The 24,389-nt window shown below is 41.7% G+C and overlaps 1 protein-coding gene and 1 pseudogene across 2 annotated transcripts in view; both read left to right on the top strand.

Moving 5' to 3' along the window:
• robo3 (roundabout, axon guidance receptor, homolog 3) overlaps positions 1-24,389 on the top strand; it is a gene marked incomplete at its 5' end in the record, with an annotated part of 291,513 nt that overhangs the window by 55,836 nt on the left and 211,288 nt on the right. The window lies entirely within an intron of this gene.
• Positions 3,454-9,146, top strand: LOC310784925 (beta-1,3-galactosyltransferase 2 pseudogene; annotated as a pseudogene). Its single transcript has 2 exons — positions 3,454-3,570; positions 8,525-9,146. The product of its transcript is annotated as a beta-1,3-galactosyltransferase 2 pseudogene (transcript).

Consider the following 24,389-nt stretch of genomic DNA (forward strand, 5'->3'; position numbering starts at 1 on the left):
GTCCTACGACTTCCGGCAAAAAAAGAAAGAAAAAAAAATGGCTGGCTGCTCCAATATAATCTAACTCTGAATTAACTAATACTTTAGCCAATTGTATGTAACATACCAAATAAAAGCAAACGGCAATGTCTAAGAATGCAATGCCATGTAACTGGCTCGTAATTCTCGCATTCCAGGGGAATTACGTTAACGTGTGTGGGTCTTATAGACGTAAGTGGCTCGGGCCGCGCTCGGAGGAGAGAAAACCTTCTGAAGCTTTCTTTGTTGGAGTCCAGGTATGTTTTACAAGAAAGTGCTCGTCATTGTCGACGATAAACGTTATCTGACCTGGCTAACAGTGGATACTCCGCTTGCTTGCTGTGTACCGAGCTCAAAGTAGTAGGCTACGTTTTTGTTTTACACCCTGCGCTGTCCGCTACAAAAACAACTCTCTTCTTCATGACGTTCTTTCATATTTGGCGCCGTGACCGCCGGAAGTGTTAGACGGACCCCGGAAGAATTTGGCCCACTGTAAGGTCTGAACATAAGGTGAATAGTGTTGGAAGGCTTTTCGCCATCAACCGCGACTTCCTGTTTGTTGTTGATTAAAACCACATCACCTATTCTGAAATCCAGGGGCCCTATTTCCTCCCAACACCCTCCGATAGTTTTATAGGGGGGGATCAGGGGGAGAGAAAAATAGAATGAAATGAGCTCCTTGAAAAAGGTATTAAATTCCATAATAGATGGTCTTCCTGCCGTGGAGGTGGTATGTAGGGAGACGCGCAAATAAATCAATACAACAAAGTGGGCTGTGTGGGGAAGAGAGACAGCGGGCTGAAATATTAACCAAGCGCCATAAGAACACAAGCCAAAGCCTATGAAACAGAGAATCCATTATGAGAGAGGCTGGAGTTGTCTGTGGAATTGGATTCGGTAACGGGGGGGAGGGGGGGGGGGGGGGGGGGGGGGGTTGGTGTTGTGATACCCATTCACCGGTTTTATTGAGAAGTCATTGCTCGGCAAAATTGAGAAGCCGTTGGAATCGATCGATGAGGCGAGGGGGAGCGCCGAGAGTGGGCCGCAAAAGTTGTGTTTTTCTCCGTTCCCGGAGGCGTCGGGCGGAAACCGAGCACGCTCGCTCACTTTTTGTTGTTGACTGGACTGTATATCTATATTTTCTTAATCAAATCTGTTCCATCTTAATTGCTGCATCCGCCATATGCTGAACTCTTTGGCAGCTGCTGTTACTTTACTGGTTGCCATCTCGTCCTCCCACACTCTCTCCCCCGGCCCTCGCTCTCCCCTCCTGCTCCTGTCGTCTGTTCCCGCCATTCCAACTGCCCAGTGTGTTTCATCAACTTACATTTCACACCTTTTGAAGACTTTTTTGATGCCAGTTATAATGAAGTTTAAGACCAATTTTGCAAATTAATGCAACGCAAAAATAGAATTAATATTATCATCGGAATATTAAACTGTGTGACTGGGACTTGTCTCATTTGTCTTTTAAAGGGAATTCAAGACTTAAAATGCTTCATGTACCTGTAGGCAACAGGTCTCGAGGATAGGTAAAGTAACACATAATTCAAGCCATTGTAAGATGGTTTCAGGACATGCCTTGTTTTATGCTATACTGCCCTCCTCCTCCTCCTCCTCCACACCATCTACACTATCTTCTCCTCTCTCCTTGTCCCCATCCCTCTTCAATACACCCGATAATTACTTTGGAAATCCCCAGCCACAGGTAGTGCCGACGCAGCTCTTCTGAGAGCGCCTCCACAGTGGACTTGGTTTTGTAAAGTTAGATTGCACGGCAAGATGGGAGGTGAAGGAGAGCCGGAGATGATGAGATGAGATGAGATGGTGCAGGCCTCGTTGGCAGGAGGGGGGATGCAGGGTGGAGGCTGCTGCTGCTGAGGTCAGGCAGAACGCTCGTGCCCTGGATTTACACCGGTACGCAGGAGCGCGCACGCCGCACGATTTGTGGTGCGCTCATCAAATCCATTTTTGTCCTTCTCTCTCTGGAAACGCACGCATGAAGAGACCCTGCTACAGCTCTTCCACACTTTATGGATCCCTGTGTACCTACAGCGCCCCCTAATTGGCCCTCCATACCTTTCTCGCTATGCCGTAACACTCTACAGTATGCACATTGCACACGATACATTTGAAAAGTTCTGCCAACTGAGTGAGATAATTCTACTTTTTTGCAAGTGTGTAAAAGAAAATTTAAAGGAACACGCTGACATTTTGGGAGATTCGCCTATTTGCCATATTCCCGATAGTAAAACGAGAAGATAGATGCCCTTCTCTTCCCTGTGCATGCAGTATAAAGTAGCTCTGTGCCCCTGTTGCTAACTACAATGGTAGTGAACGGTGCAGCAGCCTACCCCTGTTCAGTCACCAAAAATACACAATCCAACAGCGCCAAAACACTCAAATGTACGTTGTGACTCATGTACTCACCACGCTATGAAATAATAATCCAAAATTACGAGAAATCATCATTTTCGATGTAAATACATAGCCGGAGGTACTGATGACTGCACACAGAGCATGCGCCTCTGTCAACACAGGAGTAACGTTAGTTCCGCCACGGTAGTTCCGGCTATGTATTTGCTTCGAAAATGATTCCTTCAGTCTGACCTGTTATTTGAAAAGACAGCATTGGCGATTTGCCTTTTGGACAGCCTGATTAGATTGCTTCTTAGTTGCTGACAACCAGATAGATTTGATTTTTTTTAGGGTGGCATGCTTGTCAATGATGCCATTTACACCTTTTTAACATGGTTCCTGGCTCATCATCAGATAGTAATCAGATGGAACAAAATCGAGGTGTAAATGCACCTGCAGCTCTAGAGCTGGTCAAGCATTGCATTTGGCATGAAGTGTGAATACAATGCGTCTCCAGTCCACATACATGATCCACGGAAACAGAAATAAACTTGAGCATGTGGAGCCAAGCAGGAAATAAAACAGGCAGCAGGCAGCTTGTATGTAACATCCTTGTCAAAAATAGATTGTCAGGATAGTTGTGGTGGTGGCGGTGGTGGGGGGTAACAAGTGAGATGAGGTGTTTAGTGTCAGTTATAAAGAATGTAAATATTAGAAGAGGAGGTGACGAGCGTAACAACTGGCAACGGAAAGAGAAACACATTGACTGTATGTACTGGAGACACGCTTTGTCAGGGCTAAATGTCATCCAGCTGAATGATAACTAGACACAGTCCAGATACAAGACACGTGTTACTGCCTGCTGTCAAGTTCCTGCTATGACAGCACTCAGATTATGACATGAAGTCAATCTAAAGCCAAATCCAGCCTGCTCGCCAGAATGACATGTTGGCATTGTCCAGTACATTTCTGCAATCCACAGATAGGTAGATTATCAACATTTCTGAACCAAAATAGGTTGTATATCATGTTTCTAGATAACGTTATACATGTCATAGAGTCTGTTATTGAATTAGCATGGTGGCCAGTAAGGGCATTGCGGCCGGGGTGGTTGTAAACACTTGCCTTTCACACCGGAGAGCTGTGTTCAAATCCCAGTCATGTCACAGCATTTCCAACGTCTACATTTCAACCGTGAGTCACATTTAACATTTTCGTTATTTTCGTTCAGATTTAGGCAGCTTATTATTTAAAAGTAGGAGGAATACCAGCACACAATGTCCTTTCACAGGTTTTAATGACCCTTCGGTTAAATATGTTAAAGTGGTTTTATTTGTGTTTAAAGGGATAGTTCGGTTTGTTTGAAGTGGGGTCCTATCGGCTAGTTCCATACACTAACTGCAATATGTAAAGCATTCTGGATGTTGAGCGCACCATGTATCGAGACCCGGCACTCTGAAGCAGCAGCCTCCAGAGCTCCAGGTTGCTGAGACACAGCCCAGTGGACGGCTGCTGAGACATAGTCCAGTGGACGGCTGCTGAGACACAGCCATGCAGTTGGGTGCTCAAGCGAGAGCTGCACTTTGATCAGTCAGTCAGTCAGTCATTTTAGTTTGTCCGGAATGTGTGTTCCTTAATGGGTTGTGGGGGACAGGCTTCGCAAATGCATTGAAATTTGCAGATACAATGAAGATACTGTTGATCAAGGGGCAACCTCCGGTGCTGAAAAATGAAGCCAATGCGGAAGTACCGTAAATCTGCATTCTTTCTAATGGCGAGTCCACTGGCTGCAAAAAGAAGTCCGGTCAATGGGAAAATTACCCGTGCTCACGCGGTAGCACGCGTACCACGGAGGCTCTGTCCTTTGCACGGCCAACGCAGGTTCAAATCCGACCCGAGGTCCTTTTCCGCATGTCATCCCCTCTCTCTGTCCCCACCTTTCCTGTCTGCCTACTGTCCTGTCTAATAAAGGCAAAAATGCCCAAAAATAATCTTTAAAAAAGATGGGAAAATTACCCTATTTCTCACTTGATTTATGGCCTGAGTAAACACTTTCCTAATGAGTGCATCGTCTCAATCTCTAGTTTCAAGTCTTCCTCAATACAGCATGGTGTTTATTTTGTCAATTATGGTCCAATTTAGAGTAAAATAGACAATAAAGCAGACTATGTTTTGGGGCGTGAGCGTGATTGACCGATCATCTGTCCAGTGATTGCGCAACTCGCCAATTCCGGAGCAATAGCAGGTGGCGCTGCTGTTCTGTGGGAAACCCCTGGTCTCACGCTAGCTGCTTCTGGCTCCAAATACCCAAGATGGCGATGGTCAAAATGCCAAACTCGAAGATTCAAAACGGGAGTCCACAAAACCAAAGGGCGACCTCACGGTGGCTACGTCCATATTTCTATACCGTCTATGGCAGTGGTTCTCAACCTTTTTACATCAAGTACCACCTGAGAAATTAGTTGGCTCTCCAACTACCACCATATGACCGATGTTAAAATACAGTCTATTCAGCTGCAGTTTACGCAGGAGGCACATTTATTCCTAATAACATTATTTATTGTTAACTTTTGTCAGCCACAATGTACAAAGGGGTAGCACTAGAACTAGCAAACTCTTCCACACAATTCTCATACAATGCAGTGCACCTCAGTAAATGAGAACATAACCGTATCATTCTCACACAGCAAGTGAGAAAATTGAGAACTTTATTTCAGCAACACACACACACACACACACACACACACACACACACACACACACACACACACACACACACACACGAGGTCCATTGACAACTCACATAAGGCTAATGTGAAGGTTGTGCCTGTCTCTGTGAATTTTGATTGATTGATTCCAGCCTGCTTCTGTATTTGGTTTTGATGGCAGCAAGTGAACAGAAGCCTTTCTCGCACAGATATGTGGTTGCAAAAGGAAGGAGAAAGCACACAGCTTTGTCAGACAGGGCAGGGTATTCTCTGTGTTGCTTTATCCAAAAGTCCAACAACTTTCTGAAAGCAGGCTTCAGTGTTTCGTCACAAGACAACTCTATTTTTTTTTTTTATATATTTTATTTTACTTTTTCAGAACATAAAGAAAACAAAACAAGAACAGGAAAAAAGAAAAAAAAAGAAAAAACATATATACATACATTCAACATTACAATGCTACAAAATGTCAAAATGTGCTTACAAAACAATAAAAAAAATATATATCTATATATATACTGTATACTGTGTAAAGGATCCAAAAGAAACTCAAATACCACTTTTAGCCTGATCAAAATAGGTCAAGAACGGGTCCCAAATAACGAAAAATTTCTTTAAGGAATTTGACCTCTGGAACCTAAGTCTCTCCATACGTATAACTGAGATCATGTCTGTCAGCCACAGCTGAAAAGAAGGTGGGGAGGAGGACTTCCATTCCTTCAAAATTAGTTTCTTGGCAACTGTCATTCCCTGTGTCAGAGATTGCTGGACGGCCGTTGGGAGGAGCAAAGAGGACTCCGAGCAGCCGAAGATGGCGAGCTCCGCCTCCAGTTGGAGGGCTATTTTGTAGGCCTTAGAGTACCAGTCAAATATCTTGGCCCAGAATCCTGATATTGAAGGGCAAAACCAAAAAGCATGGGACAGTGTGCCCTCCGACACCCGACACCTATCACATAGTGGTGAGACCGAAGGATATATCTTGTGTAGCCTATGCTTGGAGTAATGAAGACGGTGAGCAACTTTAAATTGGATAAGTTGATGTCTACTATTAACTGAGCAGAGCTGGACCACAGACAGACTCCTGTCCCATATGATTTCAGACAGATCCACACCAAGTTCCTCCTGCCACGCCTCTTTGATCCTCTCAGTGGGGGCCTTAATGCAATCGGCGAACAAACACACAAACCTAGAAATAAGATGCCTGGAGTTGGGAGGGCTTAACAAAACCTAAAAAAAAACATGTTCATCTGGGAGAACTTCAAAATTGCGAATCTTGGATCGGACATAATGTCTAGCTTGTATATATCTATAAAGATGTGTTTGGGGCAACTCAAATGCTCTCTTCAGAAGATCAAAGGATGCAAATTGGCCATCAATATACAGGTCACTGATGGAGACCAGCCCCTTTTCACTCCAGGCATGGCAAATTCTATCTGACCATGAGGGCAAAAAAGAATGATTAAAACAGATTGGTGTGTGAACAGAAACATCTGGTACATTCAAAACTTTCTTAACCTGATTCAGAATTCTGACAGAGTTTTTCACAACAAAACTCAAACCTTTCAAAGTCCCAGGCTCCTCTAGCTTAGAAAACAACATGGCTGGCAATGAGGACCTGTCGATAGAGCCAGCCTCCATTTTTAGCCACAGAGGGGCCCCGGGAGTTAAATTGCCAGGAGTTCCTTGTCGCCAAAACATCAGAGCCCTAACATTGGCAGCCCAGTAATAGTGCTTAAACACTGGTAAGGCCAGCCCCCCTGCAGACTTAGGTTTTTGCAGATGAACTTTAGAAATTCTATGGTTCTTATAATTCCAAATATAGGACAAAATTATGGAGTCCAGCTCTTTGAAGAAAGCCGATGTAAGAAAAATGGGGAGGCTTTGACACAAATAAAGGAACCTGGGAAGTGAAACCATCTTAATTGAGTTTATACGACCAATCATGGATAAAGGGAGGATTTTCCAGCTTTCTATACATTGTTTAAGTTTTGAAACAAAATCCCTAAAATTCAACTTAAATATTAGCTTAGGATCTCTGGGTATGGTCAAGCCAAGATAGGTGAGGTGGCCCTTTGCTAATTTGAATGGGAGACTCTCCAGGAACCCAGGAGTAAAGAGATCAGAGAGAGGCATGAAGTCACTTTTTGTCCAATTAATTGTGTATCTAGACAGCTTACCGAAGGAAGTGATTAGTTCTAGGAGAGGGGGGATAGATTTTTCTGAATTATGCAGGTATATTATTACGTCGTCGGCATACAAACTGATACGTGTCTCGACACCTCCGACCTCAAGGCCTGCAAGGCTTGCGTGACTACGTATTTTTAAGGCAAGGGGCTCAAGCGCGACGGCGAAGAGGGCCGGCGAAAGAGGGCAACCCTGCTGGACCGAACGAAATAATGGAAACCTGGTTGACTTGTCGCCATTTGTTATAACTGAGCATGCCGGACTCGCATATATAAGCTTTACCCAGGATATGAATGAATTACCGAACCCGAATCTGTGCAGTGACTCAAACATATACGGCCACTCAACCTGATCAAACGCCTTTTGTGCATCAAGTGACAAAATCGCAGCACCACTGGTCTTACTGTGATCCGCGTATATGGTGTTAAGGAGACGTCTGACATTGGAGAAAGAAAACCTACTCGGGATAAACCCTGTCTGGTCAGGATGAATAATAGATGACAAATGTCTATTTAACCGGGTCGCCAGCATTTTAGTGATTACTTTTCTGTCAAAATTTTGAAGCGCTATGGGTCTGTAGCTAGCCGGATCGGCTTCGTCCTTCCCCTTTTTTAAGATGAGGGAGATGTTAGCTTCATACAATGTTTTAGGCAAGATTTTGTCCTTCACCGAGTTAGATGCCATTCTGAGGAGGAGTGGAGCGAGAATGTTGCAAAATTTCTTGTAAAATTCAGCGCCAAATCCATCCGGGCCAGCTGCTTTGCCTGATGGGAATGACTTAATAGCAGATGTTATTTCCTCCAATGTAAAATCAGAGTCTAAGTCCTTTCTGGCATCATCACTAAGTTTGGGCATTTCCAGAGGGTCGAAAAAGTCACTCAAATCCGACTGGGCGGCATCACACTTAGATGAGTAGAGTTCACTGTAAAACTCCCTAAAACGGTTATTTATCTCCTTAGGGTTAGTCAGCAGGGCGCCCCTTTTTGATTACAAGACAACTCTATTAAACTCTCCGGCTCAGCCTGCACTGTTGCCTGGGCTCTTCCTCCGTCCCACCGCAGCTGAATCCTAACCATATGTAACTGGAGTTGTATTTGCGCACCGTTTTGCGTCGTTTGTTTGTGGATTCCCCACTTGCGCTGCTGACGGAGCCACTAGCAGCACATGTGGCACTCGGTTCAGTGCTGCTAACGCTATTAGCGCACTGGAAGGCGTTGTGCTGCAAACGGCTCTTGCACACCTGCATCTTACCTAAGCTGGGCTCGGACACCTTCCTCCAGCGCAGCATAGAGGAGGAGAGCCGTGTCCACCACGACATCATCCAACAGGACTACCAGGACACGTACCACAACCTGACTATCAAAACCCTGATGGGCATGAACTGGGTGGCTAGCCACTGTCCGTGCGTATGCTACGTGATGAAGACGGACAGCGACATGTTCGTCAACACCGAGTATCTCATCCAGAAGCTGCTGAAGCCCGAGCTGCCACCCAGGCAGAGGTACTTCACGGGCCTCCTGTGGAGGGACTACAAACCAATCCGCAACAAGGACAGCAAGTGGTACATGCCGCCGGAACTGTACCCCAGCAAGGTAGGCCCTGCCTTCTGCTCGGGCACGGGGTACGTGTTCTCCGGGGACATGGCGGAGCTGATCTACCAGGCATCACTCAGCATACCCAGGCTGTTCCTGGAGGACATGTACATGGGGATCTGCCTGGCCAAGCTGCGCATCGACCCAGTGCCGCCTCCCAACGAGTTCCTCTTCAACGTACTCCAGCTGCACATACAGTCAGCTGATAACGTCCCACGACTTCCAGCCCAATGAACTCATCGAGTATTGGAACCACTTACAGAGCAACAAGCACAACGCTTGTTAACACGTTCACTGCCGTCGACGAGTTAACTCGTCAAAAAAACAACAACGGTTGACTGCCGTCGACGAGTTAACTCGTCAAAAAAAAAAAAAAAAAAAATTGACAGTGGGACGTGGATCAAACCCTTTTACATCTCCTATAAAAATATGTGAGCTATTGAATGTGTATAACCTATTTTACCGACCCACTAAGTGGCGACAGTGCTCTCCAGACTAGTGCTGCAACTATCGATTATTTTAGTAATCGAGTATTCTACCGAATAATCCATCGATTAATCGAGTAATCGGATAAGAACCCTTTTTTGTGTTTTCAAAGGCTTATCGTAAATATACACCAAAAAATAAGATAAATCTCTTCAAATAAACAACTACATTAGTTTCTTTCTTAGAAAAAACAACATTTTTATTTTTAAATTGCATAGAACTGGCAGTGGCACCATTCATCTTTTTCACCCGTCCTTACAAAGCTGTCCATAGTACGCTGTGATCCGCTGAAAAAGAGGTGAAATAATAATTAATATTGATATTTATTAGGTAAGCTCATAACAAAACTGGAGAATGCGCATTTACACACCCTAGACCTGTTGCCTATTATTGACACAAATATCAGAATAGCAAGATAACAGGTCAGGTGGTGTAATAATTGGAGCCTAAAATGCACCAATTAAATAGTTGTTTGCAATCATCATGAGAAGAGTCGACCGGTCTAGGGTGTGTAAATGTACATTCTCCACACACACACTCTTTCTCTCTCACACACACTCACTCTCTCTTTCTCTCTCACACACCAACAGGCTAGTGTGATCACACACACACACAACGCTGTTAAATTAGCCGCTAACGTTAACGTTAGGTTGAGCTTTGTATTTCTCACAGAAAACGGCAAGCCACATCAAAAAAATGCAGCGTGAATGCAGTTACTAATAGTCATATTGGCAACGTGGCAAGCCCCAGCACAACTACTACTAGTCTTAATATCAAGTAGCAATCATTAGCATACATTTACATTAGCGTTGTGTATAGTTAACGTTACGTTAGTACTTGCTCCGCTCGACGTAGATGCGCTGGTGGATGCGTAGACTGGATGTTTACGGTTCAGGTGCTGAAGCATTGACGAGGTACTGTTGTGATATGCAAGTGTCGTCTTGCACACCACTGAGTTTGTGTCCTTTTTCAGCGTGAAATGGTCCCACACTTAGACAGTTTCGGTCGCTTTGTCGGCCCTGGTTCTTCCCTTCCCGGCTCCTCCTGTCTGCTTTCTCCGCCGCCTCGTTCCATTTTGCGGGGTCCGTCTCTGGTCTGTCTGCGATCATGTGTCCTCGCGTGTTTACACCGGAAGAGCGCTGTGCCACACCAGTAAGCGTCCGTGAGAAACAGTCTCTACTCTCTAAATGCCGTGTCGAGGCGAATCATTTTGGCCTCGATCATTTTAATTATTCGAGTTATTCGAGGTACTCGAGGAATCGTGACAGCCCTACTCCAGACTAGAGAAAGCCGAGCAAAAACAGCAGGAAAAAGCGTGAGGAAGCCATTCTCATGAAAATGGTTTGGCGAAAACGCTTTCGCTTTCGCGCTGGGAGCTGGCGGTGGGGGATTCCAAAAATAGACTCTGGGTGCAACACACTTTGAAACACCAGCAGAAAGCCCAGAATCGTACGCAGCTTCATCCCAGCTCACAACCGAAAACCCAGAAACGAACGAGCCCCATCCAGACTCGCCCGACGAGCGGCCGCCAGCCTCGCCAGGCAGCACAGACAGGCAGCAGAGACTCGCTTGTGACACATGCTGCAGCCACCAGAGACACACCCACGGAGGGAGGAGTTTGAAGGAGAGGGGGGTGGGGGTGCTGTTATGGAGGAAATTACTGTTCAGAACTAATTGTTTAGATGTCTGATGTCTCACTGATGCCAAAAATAAATGGTTAAAGTGACTGTTCTGCCTGTTCTATCGAATTTCACAAAAATGCATTTTTCTCAGCTTTCCTTCTCAGACGCTGAAACCATGCTGTATTCAACTGCTAATGCCTACATAACAGAACATGATAAAAACTAACTATTTTAGACAGAGAAAGCACACATTCTATTAGTTCTTTTGAGATATTTTGTGTTCACAAAGTCCTAGCAGAAAATAATCCTCGGCTCTTGAAAGATGAGCCAGAATCCTCAAAAAAACCCTTGGCAGAAGCTACCTACAGTATTGGAAAAACTGTTGGCAGTGAATGTGTTAACACTGAAACGCTTCTTCTTTTTTTCTTTCTTTCTTTCTTCTTATTTTTTTTTCATTACATTACATTACGTCATTTTTATCCTCGCTTTTATCCAAAGCGACTTACAATAACACATTTTTGTCAGCAATAGAGCAATCAACTATGTAACAGTCTATGACAACTACAACTTCTGCAGGAACAGTGGTACAAGTTAAGGTTAGTTTAGATTTTTTTTTTTTAAGAGAGAGAAAGAAGTTAGATCAAGAAGGGCCCAGATGGAGCATGAAAAGGTGTGTCTTTAGGCTTTTCCGAAAGATCGGCAGTGATTCGGCCGTCCTGACCGAAGGTGGAAGCTCGTTCCACCATTGAGGTGCCAGGGACGAGAAGAGTCGCGAACGGGATGAGCGACTTTTGAGGCCCCGTAGTGAAGGAGGGGCGAGGCGTCCTGCGCTGGTGGAGGAGCGGAGGGAACGGTGAGAGATTTGGAGCCTGAACATAGATTGTAAGGGGCTGTCTGGTGTACTGCCCTGTAGGCCAGAACCAGTGTTTTGAATTTAATGCGTGCCGAGATGGGAAGCCAGTGAAGGTCCCGGAAGAGGGGAGTGACATGAGAGAATTTGGGTTGGTTGAATACCAGACCGGCTGCAGCGTTCTGAATGAGCTGAAGCGGTCGGATGGCTACAGCAGGTAGCCCAGCCAGAAGAACATTGCAGTAGTCCAGGCGAGAGATGACAAGTGCCTGGACCAGGAGTTGTGTCGCTTCGCTGGTGAGAAACGGTCGGATACAGGGAGAGGACCACCGTTGTATGCGTACCATAGGTTGAGAATGACTGGTCTATGGCACTGATATACTCAACATCCTCCTTTGGAAAATAGGCTATAAAGTTGAGGACAGCCACGTTCAAACCCCAAATCGCACGGTAACAGATGATAACGCATGCCACATTTCCATACCGCCTCTTTAAAGTTGCTGAATTGATGCACGTGTGCTTTATGAAGAGAGGCGTGTGGCACGCTGCATCTGAATGACAATGCTAAGGCCATGTGTCGTCCATCTGGCCATGCTGCACCGCGCCTTCACTTCTTTCAAGGGAATGATAGACTTCATCTGACAAGGCCAGGCGTGCCCTATATGCAATATGGGCTAGTGCAAACAGGGGTCACCCACCCCCTACCCCCACCCCAATTGGGCACTCTACTTTTCAGACGTCCCTTTTCTTCATTGCTGTCTGGGTCCCTGTTATGACTGTGTAAGGAGTCAATTCACCTCCATTTCCATTCATGTCAGGAAGTGAATTGTAATTGCATTGGGCCGCACTGCAATACAAATCCATCTTAGCAAGCAATTTCCCGTAGTATTGAGTAACTGAGACAAGTGAACAGAGTCTGCCAATGGCGTCACATCATTTCAATTGTTTCCAATGCAAACCAAGTTGTTTTCTTCAGTTAAGTCCTCAGTTTATAAATCTTATATCCCAACACACAATCTTAAAGCATTTTAATTGCACCCAGTTGTGTGTTGATATGGTAGGTGGTCTAGTTTGTTTGCAGTCATGTTAGAAACACAGTAACATATGTGTTGATCATGGGTGTTGATATGGTAGGTAGTCTAGTTTGTTTGCAGTCATGTTAGAAACACAGTAACATATGTGTTGATCACGGGTGTTGATATGGTAGGTGGTCTAGTTTGTTGCAATCATGTTTGTGGCAGCCCTCACTATGTGCTGTGGGCTCATTGCATTGTACTAATTGGTTGCTTTCAGTCTGCAGGTCCTGGCTGGGCAGAGGCTGGGGCTGCTTCATTAGCTGATCTGGAGCACCTGGATGCTCCCTATTTGAGCTGGCTGCTCACTCTCATTCTCTCTCTCCTCCTCCCTCCACCTTGTTGCTTTGATTTGAGCTTTGGCTCTTTTGGATCTTACTTTCATACATCTCAAACATCTACACTACACTACACTTCCCACTCATCCACACACTGCATTCACTACTGATGTTACTGACTGACACATCTAATCTCATCTTTTGAGTAATTCATTTAGTTTATAATAAATACTTTTTGTTATGCCTTTAAAACATGTGTGGTCTTCCCTCATTTGTAGTCCACTGAGCCTGGGCTGTTACATGTTAGAAACACAGTCACATTGTATTTGGGCAAGACGAGGGGTTGGCTGTGGACGCTACAAATAGATAAGATTAGAACTGTGTCTCTAAACAGCGTGATTACCACCATTAGGAGTGAGACCAAAACTACACTGGTAGTTCACATACGTGTAAGACACATTTCCTAAAATGTGCTCTTACAATTAGAATGGCATGTGCTTTTCAATTACAGAACCAGGCCATTCGCTATTAAAATGCATACAACACCATACAGATGAATCAGTGATCTGTCACCTAATAGCATTTTTCTTATGCAATTTTTCACTTTTAACAGTTAATGCAACGCCTGGACAGTTCATAGCACACATGATGTATTCTTCAAACAACTTACAACCTTATTTTGAGTGTGAACTCTTAAACTTTTTTTAAGCTTGCTTAAAGATATTATGCTTTCTTAATTTAGTATCATATATGTTGTTAATTTTGTATCATATACTGTATGTTGTTACCCCCCCATGTTAAAATTTGTTTTGGCAATCCGTTGCTTGTTGATATAAATGTTTTACAACTACCAAATTTAGTACCCACAGCAGATAGATTCTGTTTCTGTTATGCATGACTCTATGTATCTATCGATCGATCGATAGACAGACAGACAGACAGACAGATACTGATAGATAGATAGATAGATAGATAGATAGATAGATAGATAGATAGATAGATAGATAGATAGATAGAGTATATATATAGCTTCCGACCAGAAGGGTGCTGTGGAGCACTGTGTGGGTAGGCGCATCGGGCACAAACGCAGAAGAAGACTAAAACAGATTGTTTCAGACAGAGGGTGAACTGAAGGGGGCATGTGAGAGCCAGTACAAGATAAACAATGAGTTTTTTTTTAACTATGAATCATGCAAAGCTACTCTAGTGGAGGCCAACAATAAAATAATAATAAATTATTAGCAAAATATGGGCCCTTTAAATGTTTTTATTGTTTGAATACATTAAAGTAAGTTACATGAACTAGATCACATCAGATTATACATACAGTACAGCATAGTCTACCTGCAAGAAATATCTGGCATTTGAACCTATGATTTATTCAGTCATTTTCAACCCAATCGCCAGAATAAAATGTCAGCATTATATGTTTCTGCAATCTCAACATGAAATTGGAAACAAAACATCGGCCTTATGTAATGTAATGTAATGTAATGTAAAACATCTGCCTTATGTAATGTAATGTAATATAAAAGCTGAGCGTAAATGGCGGAAAACTAATCTTCACATTCACTATGATATTTACAAAGAAAGCCTTCACTCCTACAACCTCGAACTGAAAAGGTCGAGACAATCGTTCTTTTCCGAGATAATTAACAAAAATGTGAACAATGCACGCACTCTATTTGCCACAGTTGATAGACTGACTAATCCGCCTCTTTGTGTAGCACCTGAATTCCTCTCTACTGTCAAATGTAATGAGTTTGCTGCCTTTTTTACGGATAAAATTATTAATATCAGGCAGGCTATTAGTGGCTCCACACCAAGAAATGCTGTGACATCATCCTACCCGCAGATCCCTAGTTCGATAAATTTGTCCCAGTTCAGCGTTATCGACCACGACATCTTAGAGGAAACTGTGCAAGGCCTTAAATCATCTTCGTGCTGTCTCGATACCCTTCCAACAAGCTTTTTTAAAAGCATTTATAACTGTCTGTCGTCGGACCTATTGCAAATAGTTAATAGATCCCTTGTGACCGGCACTTTTCCTGAGTCCCTGAAAACTGCAGTTATTAAACCCCTACTAAAAAAGCGTAGCCTTGATGCATCGGTAATCAGTAACTACAGACCAATATCTAATCTCCCCTTTATAGCCAAAATAATTGAAAAGGTTGTTTACCTACAACTCAATAGATTCCTAACCTCAAATGATCTCCTAGATAAACTCCAATCAGGCTTTCGCCCCCATCACAGCACTGAAACCGCGCTTACTAAAGTCATAAATGACATCAGAATGAACACAGACTCAGGCAAAAATTCGATTCTAGTGCATTTGACACTGTTGACCACTCAATTTTATTGGACAGACTGGAAAACTGGGTTGGGCTATCGGGTACGGTCCTCCAGTGGTTCAAGTCCTATCTTCAAGACAGGAAGTACTTCGTCTCCATTGGCAATTACACATCTGACCTAACTAGGATGACTTGTGGGGTGCCTCAAGGATCCATTATGTGGCCCGTTCTCTTCAACCTTTATATGCTCCCTCTAGGCCTAATTATGCAAAAAAACAAAGTAGCCTATCATAACTATGCAGACGACACTCAGTTGTATATAACTAGGGATGCACGATATGGATTTTTAGAGCCGATACGATAACCGATAAATATATTCTTCTTGGCCGATAACCGATACGATATAACCGATAATTATTATAATAAAAATAGATATAATTTTTTGTTTTTGTTTTTAACCTGTATTTTATGCACACCTGGGGTTAAAAAAGGGTTAGGGTAGATGTATGGATGTAGTGCGCATAGCTCTGACCTAACCAAATCTAACTAACATCACTGTGAACGCAAAACAAACAAAACTTCTGATATAATATGATTGTTTTAATAAAGTGTATCACTCAATTATAGTGAATACAAAAATAAAGGCTTTTATAGAACGGAAAGCCAAGCTGCTTAGTCTGCAGATAAAACACAATGACAAAAGGCATAGTAATTTAGACTCTTATTGTCATACTGATCTGTTCAAATTTTGCATTGGTTCCAGTTCTCAGTGAATTGTAGCCTGGGCCCAATGAATGGGGCAGGCATATATACAGTCCATGGGCAGGCACTATAAACCATCTGTGTCGTTTCACTTTTTACTGAAAAATGCTGCCACCAGATTAAATAAAAGGCACTATGTAATGTTGACTGACTGATGCTTTTTATGTAGCCTAATGTGCGCGACTGCTCCTTTGTTTTCATTATTGGCTCTGTCCCGCAGCTAACGCTAACTAGCGCGGTTAGCTTAACGTTAGCGAGTGGTTTTTTGGAGTTAAATACACAATCCCTGGATGTTTCATTTCGGGTAAAGGGGTTTCCATTAGTTTCTATAAGTTTACGCAAGCTCTGTGTATTAAGTGCTTTTGTGGGGCTGTTTGATCACAAGCCACAGACTGTAAATGTCACAGTTTGCCAAGCGGACGAGCCTGCAGGGTAGGCCCGCTACGACTGAGCTAATGCTAACGTAATGCCAACTTAGAGGTTCCCCTCCTCTCGGAACCTGTGTGGGACATGGATTGCAAATTACAGTAGCTTTCTGATCATTGTGAAACTGAAAAACAGCAACACACTACACACTGGCAGCAGCCATGTTTGCGTCGCAGCTGTGATGTCACGAATGTGCGACAACAAAAAGCTCCGCTTCTGAGGCAAAAAATAAACAGGATTATTATCGGATAATTTATCGGAAAAAGGCCATTATCGGAATAATAAATAATAACGCAAAATGGCCATATCGGCCGATAATTTATCGGTCCGATAATTATCGTGCATCCCTATATATAACTCTTTCCTCAGCTGACTATGCCCCCATAGAATCATTGTGCCAGTGCATTGATCAAATAAATAACTGGATGTGCCAGAATTTCCTACAGCTAAACAAAGACAAAACTGAGGTGATCGTGTTTGGCCCCAAAGAACAAAGGCTTAAAATCACTGTACGCCTTGAGTCTCTATCCCTGAAGCCTAAGGATCAAGTCAAAAATCTTGAAGTTATTATTGATTCCAATCTCAACTTTAACTCCCACATTAAGTCAATTAGAAAATCTGCTTTTTATCATCTTAAAAATATAGCAAGAATTAGGGTATACATGTCCAGACAGGATCTAGAAAAACTAATTCACGCCTTCATTTATAGTAGGTTAGACTACTGCAATAGCCTTTTTTCTGGTCTCTCTAAAAAAGAACTTAGGCAACTTCAACTCATTCAGAATGCTGCTGCTAGAGTTCTAACGAAGACTAAGAAAGCTGATCATATCACTCCAGTTCTTAAGTCCTTACACTGGTTGCCAGTGTGTCAGAGAATAGATTTTAAAATACTGTTATTAGTCTATAAATCACTTAATGGCCTAGGCCCAAAATACATAGCTGAATTGCTCCCACGCTACGAACCGTCTAGAACTCTTAGGTCAACAGGGTCCAGCTTATTAACTGTCCCTAGGATCAAATCAAATCATGGGAAGGCTGCATTTACCCACTATGCTTCTGCTAGCTGGAACAAATTGCCTGAAGACCTCAGATCTGCCCCAACCTTACTTACTTTTAAAAATAGACTAAAGACTTTTATGTTTACCGTCGCTTTTAACTGCTGACAGCTACTATGCAAACCCAATGAGTCCTCTATAAGTTTTAGCTCTTTCTGCAACTGCTGCGCCTGTTGCTTATTGCACTTTTTATACTCTTTTTTTTAAGTTGCTAAGTTGATAAGTTTTAAGGTGCTTTTAAATGTCAATTTTATTTCTTCTTTTCGTTTATTTTATGCTTTTAAATGTCCATTTTACTCTCTTCTTTTCTTTTATTTTCCTGTCAACCATTTCATGTGAAGCACTTTGAATTGCCTCTGTGTATGAAATGTGCTATACAAATAAACTTGACATGACTTGACTATAATGTAAAACATCGGCCTTATGATGCTAAAACCTTTCCAACGTTAAAGTCCGCCTAAATCTGATTCACGGTTGAAAATCGATCCACCACATCGGTGGTGGATGAGTTGAGTTCCCTCCCCCTCCCTCCCCTGATATGTGAAGCGCTTTGAGTGTCTTGAAAAGTGCTATATAAACCCAATCAATTATTATTATTATTATTAAAACTTTGGAAACCCTGGGACTTGAACACAGCCCTCCAGTGTGAAAGGCAAGTGTTTTTACGCCCTCCATCCACCCTGCCCACAACACCCTGACTGGCCACTGCACTATTTAAATAGCAGACTCTATAACGCCGCGTATAACATTGATATTCACTCACATACAGTGTATCTAGAAAGATGCTATGCAACATACTTTTGGTTCAGAAATGCAATATTCTACATATCCATGGATTGCAACAATTTACAATGGTGACATTTTATTCTGGAGACCATGCTGCTCATTTTCTGTAGCAATTTGTTCTTCTGCAGAGAGGCTGGAGGGAGCATATTCCAGCACACACCAGGTGCACATCCTTTACCTACAGGCTAATGAATGAATGTGAAGACAGATCGTCAGCACATATAGACCTGGATGACCTGTGCTGATTGGAAAATGGCTGTAATTGTCACACGCTGAATCCTAATCAGCAGTAGTCTAGACGGCTTTATTCTCATTGCCTTCCTGCATTCCAGCGCTCCTCTTCCTCTATGAAGACTGATCGATCATCAGGAAGGTCAATCATGGAGATTGATCTCTCCAAATCTCTCTCTCCCTTTCTCTCTCTATTGCCTGTTCTTCCTCCATCCACTGATCCTTTCACCCCCCCCCCCCCCCTCCCTACACTCAGTCATTAAATCCAGGCAGGTTGTGTGTCAGTGTTGAGATGGTACAAATGGCGTGTTGGATGGGTGGCTGTTAGAGAGGTGGTCACCCGTTATATTAGGTGTCCTTTCCATGCGACCCGCAAAAATGCCACCAGCCCCCCATAATTTCAATACAGATCGCCTGAATGTCAAAGCAGCTCTGGATGTCAGGGATGGTTGCTAGATTCAAAATGACTGATACTCTATCTGTTTGGCCAGCGGTCAATACAGTAACAAAACTCACCCTGAAGCTTGGGGCCGGCCGGATGTGCGCATCGTGAGCAAGATGGCTACCTACATGTGTGTGCAAGATTGACAGTATGGTCTGGAAGGAGGAGGAAGCGTATGGAGATTAGACAGAACATTACACTACATTGATAGATAGATGTGATCCAATTAGGGGTTTTACATTTGAGTGTCTGGATTAAATAATGGTCTGTTTGGAAATCATTCACTGGCGCACCGAAACAGCATGGATCAAGGCAGCAGAGCCAAGGGTGGATTCTCATGTTAATACATGACTTGTGATCAGTGCAGTGTTGGGCAAGTTACTTTCAAAATGTAATATACTACATATTACTAGATACTTTCATTTGAAAGTAATGAGTTACTTTACAATATTACTTTCTGTGTAGAGTAACTCGTTACTTATTACACTACTTTTGCATTACTTTTACCAAAACAACAGCAGCAGCAGAATGACATCGCCCCCCCGCAACCATCCCAAAAAATAATTTCAACTGCCTTGAAGTCAGTGTAAACAATCCAATATGCTAAATGTTATTATTTTCCTTTGTTATTGTCATCTATAGTGGTTATTTGCATAAAAACACACAGTTTGATTAGGAAATGATTGTATCTTTTTTAAATATGTGCTTTGATTTAATCAAATGTAACTCAATTTGTAACTTGAGTTACTTGACAAAGTAACTGGTATAATATTACTGAAATCCTATAAGAAATAAGTTATATTACTGGGTTACAGCTAAAAGTAATATATTACATGTAATATGTTACTTTTGTAATGAGTTACCCCCAACACTGCTTGTGATGGGCAGGCAGGACTGTGGGCTTGGCTCTACTCTTGCATGTCTTGTGACTGGGGTAGCTGGCGACAGTCTCTTTGGAACTCATAGCCAAAAGGCTAATGATGTGGTTAGGACAAGCTACAGTCAAGTATCTGTGAGCATCAAAGTGAAACGCATATGAGGAACGGACCACAGGAGCTGCATCTATTTCTGTATATATGGCACTGATAGATTGGAGGTCTTATTGTCATGCCCAGGTCTTTCCAGCTGAACCTCATCGTTACGTTGAATAAGGACATGGGCTGATACAATGTCAATGTAATTGACAATAATTGTCATATTTGGCAGGAAGCGTCTTTGAAAAATCAGTTTTGAAGAACACATGACCAGGTCCGTTACAGCAAGTATGAAGTGATGCAAACAGATGGGGACAAGCCCAGTTTAAAATACCTTATTGCATAAATATCTCGTTTGTGTCTTTTGTGAGTATAATCATTTGGCAAATCCCCAGTGGCTTAATGTAATTCCTTTCTATGGAGGCATTTGGAGGTGCTGTTGTGTTATGTGTTATCTGCCTTTTATCTATTAAAAAAGGCCCCAGCCTGGCTATCAACAGTTGCTTATCAGAGCTGCATTGAATTGAAATGAAGCACAGTGGCACAGAGAGCAGACTGAGACTCCCCGCAGGCTTTGATCGTAGTTTGTTTGAAGGAGAACGAAGGGTTAATATGGCTAAAGGAGAGGTGGGGGAAGGTCAGGCTTTTCCATGGTGGCTCATCAGCAGGCCACAGTTGAAATATACACACACACACACACACACACACACACACACACACACACACACACAGTTCCCCCTTGCTCCCTTGCTCTGAGATAATGAATGAAATCACACACATTTTCAGGATAAATCTGTATTTAAAATATGGTGCACTCTGTTCAAACACTGTCACCCCTCAACTGGTGTTCTGTTCACTATTTATTCAGCTATTTGACAGGACTAACTGGTGTTGCGTTATTCACTACTTATTCAGCTATATGGACTAACTGGTGTTGTGTTATTCACTATTTATTAAGCTATTTGACAGGACTAACTGGTGTTCTGTTATTCACTATTTATTCAGCTATTTGACAGGACTAACTGGTGTTGTGTTCTCACTATTTATTCAGATATTTGACAGGACTAACTGGTGTTCTGTTATCACTATTTATTCAGCTATTTAACAGGACTAACTGGTGTTGTGTTATTCACTATTTATCCAGCTATTTAACAGGACTAACTGGTGTTCTGTTATCACTATTTATTCAGATATTTGACAGGACTAACTGGTGTTGTGTTATTCACTATTTATTCAGCTATTTAACAGGACTAACTGGTGTTGTGTTATCACTATTTATTCAGCTATTTAACAGGACTAACTGGTGTTCTGTTATCACTATTTATTCAGATATTTGACAGGACTAACTGGTGTTGTGTTATTCACTATTTATTCAGCTATTTAACAGGACTAACTGGTGTTCTGTTATCACTATTTATTCAGATATTTGACAGGACTAACTGGTGTTGTGTTATTCACTATTTATTCAGCTATTTGACAGGACTAACTGGTGTTCTGTTATCACTATTTATTCAGATATTTGACAGGACTAACTGGTGTTCTGTTATCACTATTTATTAAGCTATTTGACAGGACTAACTGGTGTTGTGTTATCACTATTTATTAAGCTAATTGACAGGACTAACTGGTGTTGTGTTATCACTATTTATTAAGCTAATTGACAGGACTAACTGGTGTTCTGTTATCACTATTTATTCAGATATTTAACAGGACTAACTGGTGTTCTGTTATTCACTATTTATTAAGCTATTTGACAGGACTAACTGGTGTTCTGTTATTCACTATTTATTAAGCTATTTGACAGGACTAACTGGTGTTGTGTTATCACTATTTATTAAGCTAATTGACAGGACTAACTGGTGTTGTGTTATCACTATTTATTAAGCTAATTGACAGGACTAACTGGTGTTCTGTTATCACTATTTATTAAGCTAATTGACAGGACTAACTGGTGTTGTGTTATCACTATTTATTAAGCTATTTGACAGGACTAACTGGTGTTCTGTTATCACTATTTATTCAGATATTTAACAGGACTAACTGGTGTTGTGTTATTCACTATTTATTCAGCTATTTAACAGGACTAACTGGTGTTCTGTTATCACTATTTATTCAGCTATTTGACAGGACTAACTGGTGTTGTGTTATTCACTATTTATTAAGCTATTTGACAGGACTAACTGGTGTTCTGTTATCACTATTTATTCAGCTATTTGACAGGACTAACTGGTGTTGTGTTATCACTATTTATTAAGCTAATTGACAGGACTAACTGGTGTTCTGTTATCACTATTTATTCAGATATTTGACAGGACTAACTGGTGTTCTGTTATTCACTATTTACTCAGCTATTTGACAGGACTAACTGGTGTTCTGTTATCACTATTTATTCAGATATTTAACAGGACTAACTGGTGTTGTGTTATTCACTATTTATTCAGCTATTTAACAGGACTAACTGGTGTTCTGTTATCACTATTTATTCAGCTATTTGACAGGACTAACTGGTGTTGTGTTATTCACTATTTATTAAGCTATTTGACAGGACTAACTGGTGTTCTGTTATCACTATTTATTCAGCTATTTGACAGGACTAACTGGTGTTGTGTTATCACTATTTATTAAGCTAATTGACAGGACTAACTGGTGTTCTGTTATCACTATTTATTCAGATATTTAACAGGACTAACTGGTGTTGTGTTATTCACTATTTATTCAGCTATTTAACAGGACTAACTGGTGTTCTGTTATCACTATTTATTCAGATATTTGACAGGACTAACTGGTGTTCTGTTATCACTATTTATTAAGCTATTTGACAGGACTAACTGGTGTTCTGTTATCACTATTTATTCAGATATTTGACAGGACTAACTGGTGTTGTGTTATTCACTATTTATTAAGCTATTTGACAGGACTAACTGGTGTTGTGTTATTCACTATTTATTCAGCTATTTGACAGGACTAACTGGTGTTGTGTTATTCACTATTTATTCAGCTATTTGACAGGACTAACTGGTGTTGTGTTCTCACTATTTATTAAGCTATTTGACAGGACTAACTGGTGTTGTGTTATTCACTATTTATTCAGCTATTTGACAGGACTAACTGGTGTTGTGTTATTCACTATTTATTCAGCTATTTGACAGGACTAACTGGTGTTGTGTTCTCACTATTTATTAAGCTATTTGACAGGACTAACTGGTGTTCTGTTATTCACTATTTATTCAGCTATTTGACAGGACTAACTGGTGTTGTGTTATTCACTATTTATTCAGATATTTGACAGGACTAACTGGTGTTGTGTTATTCACTATTTATTCAGCTATTTGACAGGACTAACTGGTGTTGTGTTATTCACTATTTATTCAGATATTTGACAGGACTAACTGGTGTTGTGTTATTCACTATTTATTAAGCTATTTGACAGGACTAACTGGTGTTCTGTTATTCACTATTTATTAAGCTATTTGACAGGACTAACTGGTGTTGTGTTATTCACTATTTATTCAGCTATTTGACAGGACTAACTGGTGTTGTGTTATTCACTATTTATTCAGCTATTTGACAGGACTAACTGGTGTTGTGTTCTCACTATTTATTAAGCTATTTGACAGGACTAACTGGTGTTCTGTTATTCACTATTTATTCATCTATTTGACAGGACTAACTGGTGTTGTGTTATTCACTATTTATTCAGCTATTTGACAGGACTAACTGGTGTTGTGTTATTCACTATTTATTCAGCTATTTGACAGGACTAACTGGTGTTGTGTTATTCACTATTTATTCAGATATTTGACAGGACTAACTGGTGTTGTGTTATTCACTATTTATTCAGCTATTTGACAGGACTAACTGGTGTTGTGTTATTCACTATTTATTAAGCTATTTGACAGGACTAACTGGTGTTGTGTTATTCACTATTTATTCAGCTATTTGACAGGACTAACTGGTGTTCTGTTATTCACTATTAAGCTATTTGACAGGAATAACTGGTGTTGTGTTATTCACTATTTATTAAGCTATTTGACAGGACTAACTGGTGTTCTGTTATTCACTATTTACTCAGCTATTTGACAGGACTAACTGGTCTTGTGTTATTCACTATTTATTCAGCTATTTAACAGGACTAACTGGTGTTGTGTTATTCACTATTTATTAAGCTATTCGACAGGACTAACTGGTGTTCTGTTATTCACTATTTATTCAGCTATTTGACAGGACTATCTGGTGTTCTGTTATTCACTATT

The sequence above is a fragment of the Poromitra crassiceps genome (assembly GCF_964638095.1).
Source record: "Poromitra crassiceps genome assembly, chromosome: 1".
NCBI lineage: Eukaryota > Metazoa > Chordata > Actinopteri > Beryciformes > Melamphaidae > Poromitra > Poromitra crassiceps.